The 7,996-nt window shown below is 34.0% G+C and overlaps 1 pseudogene across 1 annotated transcript; it reads left to right on the plus strand.

The window, feature by feature from the left end:
- Positions 1–3,429: 3,429 nt before the first annotated feature.
- LOC148602294 (uncharacterized) lies at positions 3,430–7,495 on the plus strand (annotated as a pseudogene). Its single transcript, XR_015916674.1, has 2 exons — positions 3,430–3,661; positions 4,236–7,495. The product of XR_015916674.1 is annotated as an uncharacterized LOC148602294 (transcript).
- The last annotated feature ends 501 nt before the right edge of the window (positions 7,496–7,996 follow it).

Genomic DNA, 7,996 nt, shown 5'->3' on the forward strand with positions numbered 1-7,996 from the left:
CTCCATTAATTATAGTGGCAGTACATAGAGAAATTCTGGTAGTACTCAACGAACCAGGAACACTTCATATCAAACCAAGTTGTTGTCCTAGATAAAACAATATTAATATCAATTTGATAGAGACAATCAAAGACTATTTACAGTGCCAAGAAGGATTACTACCAGTAATGACAATATCTATGTTATTGATGTACTGAACAGTAAAGAGGGGAGGGTGGTGACATTAGACCATGGAGGTCGGGTCAAATGGATATACACTGGTCGGGATAAACAGAAGTCTGGTAGTGATAATGTTTTGCCCAAGTGCGATAACAGTAACCATAAACGGTTGGATTCTTATTACTCACTATGTTAACCATTTTATACATGTATTGGATTATACAGAAAGTTTAGTCAACTGTCATCAGGTCGATGACCTGGGTATACAGCTTCTTTAAAGCCTCTCCATTGACGTTGGTTGTTTCCTATGGATTGGTTGATGTACAGATCTGACTGATAACCACAAAAAGAGCAAAACTTCATAAACGTGAATTTATATAATTTGGTTTTACTGCATTTAGTAGATGATTTCTTGTTTTTATTTCTTATACATGTTGTACAGCCTTTGCCAATTATGTACAGGTACTAACCAAATCATATATTCTTTCTTTAATAATGAATGAGAAACTCTTGATTTAAGGAAGTATTCGAAAATAAGACAGCATGCAAAGTATATCTCTTACTATGTTCAGTAACAAAGAGTAATCAAGGGAACTAAGGTTATAGTGGTAATCAAAAGAATGTAATCAAGGGAAAAAGACCAGAAATGGAAAACAGACATACACAACAAAGAACAAAAAGTAACTAAAACCTTACATACAAAGTAACAAAAGTAAATGTCACGCGAGATAACATATACTTAACAATATGACAGAAACAATCAGAAAATATTTACAGCACCATAGCGGGTTACAACCAATAATGACAATGTCTATGTAATTGACATACTGAACAATACCTTTGATGGAAGGTTGGTGGTATTGGATTGTAGGGGTCAAGCCAAATGGATCTATAATGGTGGTGATAAGCATAAGTCTGGTGGTGATAAGTTTTCTCATCGAGACATAACAGTAACCACAGGTGGTCTGATTCTGATTACTGATACAAGGTACCACAGTATACATGTATTGAATCAGACAGGAGTTGTGTTCTATTGTCATACGGTCAATGATCTGGGTATAGAGGGTCCATTTAGTCTGGAGAGTGATGATAATGGGTTTCTATGGGTTGGTTGTAATACAAAAAAAACCAAGTGATTAACCAAGATGAGGAAAAATTCATCAACTAGAGTTTAAATAGATATTACATCTCCGGAGTAGCTTGTACCGCAATTGCCCTGACTTGGTACAGGCTTTTCAACGAAATGGTGGGTTAAATCTCGGGTTTTTTTTTAGCGCGCCAAGCCCCCTCTTCCATTGCCGCGTGAATGTACCCGTGGTAATTAAATAGCATTTGATAGCATTTGCATGCTTTAGTGTCATAATTGGTAAATCAGTGGTCATATCAGTACAAAGAATACTATACAAAAAGCAAACATTACTAATTCATATGTTACACATTCAATAGTGGACGAGGTGTTCATTCATTTTTGAGAGGATGACTTTTAGTAACAAATGGCACCCCACACAAAAGCTTCCTTCATTATGTTAACGATAAACAATGTTTGAATAGTGAAAGGCTCCCTTTTTAAGAATTGATTTCATTAGCTGATATATTTTTTATCTGATATAAGATTCTGAAAACTTTTCTTTGTGGCTGTTTACTCCATATTCACATGATAAAACTTTATCGAAACTAATTGAAGAAATACTCAAAAAGAGACATGAAATCTAATATGGATAAGCAATTACTTACAAGATAAAATGTCATTCAGTTGAACAGACAGACAAATGTACTCAAGCACTTTCCAATTCATAAATTCTTAAGAGAATTAAGAAACTAAAGAACATTATAAATCAGCTCCTTTGTTGGGTAATAATACCGATCACATGACCGTTCCGACCTTATACTGGAAACCAAAAGTTCACAAAAAACCGTGTTTTATCACGTTACATTCCATCTTCTGGCAAATGCTCTATTTCTAAATTATCAACCTCTATTTTACCCATTATCAAAAACTTTGTTGTTAACAATTTGAATAAATATTATGAACAAAATGGTGTTAAAAAATTTTGCAGTGTTAATAATGCATTTGAGCCATTAGATCTATTTTCTAACTTCAAAAATTCGTACGATTCTGTTGAAAATGATTATTTATCTACCATAAATACAACACTGTCACATAAACTTATTACAGAAAACATGTCACATTGAACTGGTCCTTTGATAAATCTTGCTCTCACTTGACTTCTTGTTTTGATTACAATGAATTTTCCACGGAATGTAGATGAGAAAAATACATTATTTGGTCATATATGATATGATCATTACCTTACGTGCCGAAATTATTTAACCAAAAGGTAAAAAAAAATACTTTAGCAATGTTTGCCTTTGTATATAACATACAAGTTTAAGCTACATGTATTTGTTTGCATATAGAACAGAGTGTAAAACAGCACCTCAGTATGCATAGCCAAAAGACATGACAGTTTTAAAGAGTAATCAAGGGAACCAAGGTGATAGTGGTAATCAAAAGAATCCAATCCAGGGACAAAGACTAGAAATGGAAAACAGACATACACAACAAAGAACAAAAAGTAACTAAAATCATGCCAACAAAGTATTAAAAGCAAATGAGCAACTGGGACTCCACTAAAAACTGGGAGTACGGACCAGGTACACCGGTAGGATAAGCTATCTAAATATGGTTTAGGAAGGCAATTATTATGTCTTAAGTTATAGACCTCATAGTGAAAAAAGCAAAACAATGATTTTTAATGGATTTTCCGTTTCAGTTTTTCATTTTATTCCCTACATTTCTGTGTGCCCTAATAAAAATACAGCATTACCTTCTGGCTTGTTACCCTGGAAACAAAAAAGAATAACATTGGTAAATATTCTTTTTGGAAATACTGTTATTTCCAGTAAACACGGCATTTAATGCAGTTGACTATAAAATTGTTTCTATCTCAATGGTCTAGTTGACCAACTCTATCTGCTGAACATCACTAATACATGCGCTATAAAAGTATTCTGCAAGTCACTAGATATTAAGTGTCATCAGTATAGCTTAACATGTGATCAAACCTACAACATTCAATACTCTAAATAATTGATCCATTTCAATCTATAGTCCAAACACTTTTCCACTATAGTAAAACCTGTCTGAACCGAACCCAAGGTTCAAAATAAATTGTTAAATCGAGATATAAATAAAATATTGGTTTACACAAGATTTTGGTTTTTTTTCTGGGACAGGATTCACTGTATATTTGATTGTGTGATACAGGCTTTATTTGTCAATTCATTTATGTTCGGCATATTTTTCTCAGAATACATCCTTTTAACACGTGATTTTAGAGGTATGTTTTCTAATTGGATAAGCCGTTAAAACCCGGGAAATAATTTAATAATGGACTTCGTACCTTGACAAGTACAAGGAAATAATTACGCCATAGTTGACAAAAGGGCAGACCTTGACCATGGAATAAATTTTAACATCATATTAACATTATATGACCAGGTGAGAATACTGTTATTACTTTAATTGTATGGATAAATTATTTGAATACAGTTCACAAAGTTCAATGTCATTTTCTTCATACTGTCGTTGGTATTTTAATCATAGAATGAATTCTCTCAAATAAAACAAAACACAATTGATGAAGAAAATAACATTTTAAACTAAGTACAGGCGAACATGTCTAAACAGAACCCTGAATCAACCACACACCTGGCTAAACCAGACAGTTCACTGTACATAAAAAACTCTCACTGTGAGGATATCAAACAGAAGGGGAAAACATGACAGTGAAAATGAAATATGTGTAACATTATTACAGAAAGACTATTAGGTCAAGATATGAATTATCTTTCTCATGTATCAGTTATGCTTTCATTACAATTTCTAAAAGAAAAATGTACCTTTTTTAACAGTCTATTGAGAAAAAAAATCAGATACAAATAGTCCAAAACTGTAATAAAGAAATTTGAAATGCACTAAAGGGTCAGCATAATTTTGGCATTCGTGTGGCTGATTTTTTAATTCTGCCTGATTCAAACAATTTTCAAGTATTTCATTTCGGTTACATTTTTAGAAAAGGTCATCATTCTTCTTGACTACTAAAATGGCTTATACTGAGTCAGAAGTGTCCCTGCAGGCTCCAGCGACATGCCAGTTCTGTGAAGACTCAACAGATATTCGTTGGAACTGTATTAATTGCAAACTGTTTCTCTGTCAACTTTGTTCTTATCAAATTCATTCAAAATCAGAAGCTTCCAAAATGCACCAAATAGTCAACATAAAGGATCATGGGAAGGAACACGTGGCCGCTTTATATCGTCAGGATGACCTTAATCACATGACATGCAGCGTCCATAAAGGTAAAAAATATATTTCTTACTGCTATGAGTGTGAAAACGCAATTTGTTTTCAATGCTTTAGGGAGTTTCATTCTCATCACCAACAGCAGGACATGCAGGACATTTATGAAGACAAAATTTCAAAGATACAAGAACTGCAAGGTAAAATCGACTCTTATCTATCATTCTTCCAATTAGAAAGTATAAAACTTGCGAAACTAATGGCTGACACTAGGAAAGAATATGATGAGGTCACAGAGAAAATTAAGACACAAGAAACAAATTTGAAAGACGCTTTAACAAAATGCACACACGATTTTCTACAAAAATGTCATTCAATGCACAAACAAAAAGTGATCAAAATTCAGGACGCTATCTCAAAGATTCAGAAAAGTGAAAATGATTTGAAGAAAACAAGAAATGAACTGGACCAAGTACTTTTGTCATGGAAAGCATCTGATGTTTTTGTTAAAAGAAAAATATCTGAAACAGATCTACCAGAGAAGACTGAAAGCAAGATTATTGTACCCAATGCTAGGTTTATACCGGGTGAAATACAAGATTTTGAATTTAAAAGGATCTTTGGTGAATTGTATGAAGTCAATATGCTACAGCTTGTAAATGCTATAAAACTGACTTGCCCGCTGTTACTTCTTTGGTTTCTGTGGATGAAAATGTCAAAATTATCGGAAGCGCAGTAAATGGTTACCTCCAGAAAATAGAGATAGAAAATAATAAAGTGACAGTAAAAAAGGAAGAAATCATCAAGGTTTTCGATTTATCCCTGCTTCCAAATTGGGACCTTCTTCTGTCTACATGGGAGGATAAACTACAACTTTATACAAAAGATGGAAGGCTCATATTATACAAAGATTTCCATCCATTATTGACAATGGGTGTGCATGTCAATGAACATAAAGAAATTTTGGTAGGATTGACAGAACCAGGCGACATTAAAATCACACCAAACAGCACCAGAAGAGTTGTTGTCATGAATCAGACAGGGGAGATAACTCATACTTATCAATATGACAGAAACAATCAGAGACTATTTACAGCACCATGGAGGATTACAACCAGTATTGAAAATGTCTATGTAATTGACATACTAAACAATACCTTTGAGGGAAGGTTGGTGGTATTGGATTGTAGGGGTAAGATCAAATGGACCTATAATGGTGGTGATAAGTTTTCCCCTGGAGACATAACAGTAACCACAGGTGGTCTGATTCTGATTACTGATACAGGATACCACAGTATACATGTATTGAATCAGACAGGAGTTGTGGTCTACTGTCATACGGTCAATGATTTGGGTATAGAGGGTCCATTTAGTCTGGAGAGTGACGTAAATGGGTTTCTATGGGTTGGTTGTAATACAAAAACAACAGATAAACCAAGAAGAGGCAAACTTCATAAACTGAAGTTTAAATAGACTTCATTCACCATCTACTACAAAAGTACTAATGTTCGTGGTATATCAATTTTCGTGGTTTTCATGGATAGGTCAAACCATGAAATTTGGTTCCCAACGAAAAGGAGATTTCCACTGATGTGTATACTGACAACCTCAAAAACCACAGATTCAAGAATCCAAGAACTTGTGTTTCTTCCCTTATCAAAGGAAATTTGTATCCACGAATTAAAGTACTTTCAAAGTATCACTTTTTAAGAACGTTATATATGTATTTGATTTCGTTCCATACAAAATGTTTGAAGTATCTAAAACATTATCATGTACTAAATGAGAATTGCAACAAAAATACCGAACACTAATCCGATCCATAATCAAGCCAAGTCCAAAATGAATCTGACAAAATATATATTACATCACCGGAGTAGCTTGTACCACAATCGCCCTGACTTGGTACAGGCATTTTAAAAAATATGGTGGGTTAAATTTCTGTTTTACAGCGCGCCAAACCCCCTCATCTATTGTCGCGTGTATGTACCGGTGGTGACTATATAGCATTAAATAGCATTTACATGCAGTAGTGTCATAATCGGTAAATTAGTGGTCATATCAGTACAAAGAAAAATATACAAAAAATCATTACTAACTCATATGTTATTTATTAAAAAGTGAAGAGATGTATATGCATTGTTTAGAGGACACCTTTTGATAATATGTGTCAACACACCAAAAATTTAATTCGTTTGATTATGTTCAGCAACAATAAACAATGAGTAATATCCTTTCTAAAGGTCCCAAGTACCGTGAACCACGCTCCATAAATTGGAATTATAACTTTAAAGTTCTTATGGATGCCGTCGAGGACTATGCAAGAAAATGGATAAAACAAGAACAAAAAGACATCGATTCTCTGTCAGAGTGGTTTAAGGCCGTGAGTTCTTTAATTTTGAAACGAAACGAATGAAAGTTTAAAGTAGGTCAATGAGTACCAAGGCTACATCAGTTTTCAAAGACCCCGATGTGGCAAAAACATTGTCTACTATACATGACAAATATGTTGTCGTACCAGCAGACAAAACCCAAAACAAGATTGTTTTTGTCTGCCAAACGTTTTAATCCAATGTATATTATCAGAGGTAGAGTAGATAATAGCAGTGACAAGACCTATACTGCTACCACACTCTCCAAAAAAGAGATCGTGGAAAACCACAAATCTGTGCTATCCTCTTTTGGTCTACCAAGGACGATGATTGTGATTTACCATCTATGTACTGGATTCCTAAACTCCACAAGAATCAATACAAACAACGTTTCATAGCTGGATCTGCAAAATGTACCAACAAACCTCTTTCAAAACTTTTAACTTCTATACTCACAACTGTCAAAGATGGTCTGCAGTCCTACCACATCACTTGTACTCCCGTAGTGGTATTACTTCAATGTAGATCCTGAAAAATTCTGAAAGATCTTTTGGAGACAGTCAGTTCAAGACTATTATCTGAATATAATAGCATTAAAATTTATGATTTGTCAACACTGTATACTTCGATTTCCCATACTCAGTTAAAATTCTGACTTAAATACATTATACGTCGTTGTTTTTCCAAAAAAGATGGTACACCTAGATACAAATATATTAGTTCTTGGATGAGATTCCTCATACTTTGTAAGAAATAATTTCAAATCATCTTTCAAATATACCAAAGAAGATGTTTACAAAATGCTGGAAAGAAAGAATATCTTTTAGTCAGATCCTTTAATCTCAATTTCCGCTATATAGATAACATATTATCTTTAAACAATCCTAATTTTGGGGATTTGATACATCGAATCTACCCCATATAACTTGAGATAAAGGATACTACAGACACTGTGAAGTCATCCTCATATCTTGACCTACACTTAGAAATCGATGGTAAAGGAAAATTATTGACCAAACTTAACGACAAACGAGATGCCTATCCATTCAGAATTGTGAACTTTCCTTTCATCTGTGGCAACATCCCCTCAGCACCTGCGTATGGATTGTTCATATGGCAACTCGTACATTATGCCAGAGCTTGCCAAAACTACGCAGACTTT

The sequence above is a fragment of the Perna viridis genome, chromosome 11, assembly GCF_037379345.1.
Source record: "Perna viridis isolate PV_CMFRI_1.1 ecotype Kerala chromosome 11, ASM3737934v1, whole genome shotgun sequence".
NCBI classification, from domain to species: Eukaryota; Metazoa; Mollusca; class Bivalvia; order Mytilida; family Mytilidae; genus Perna; species Perna viridis.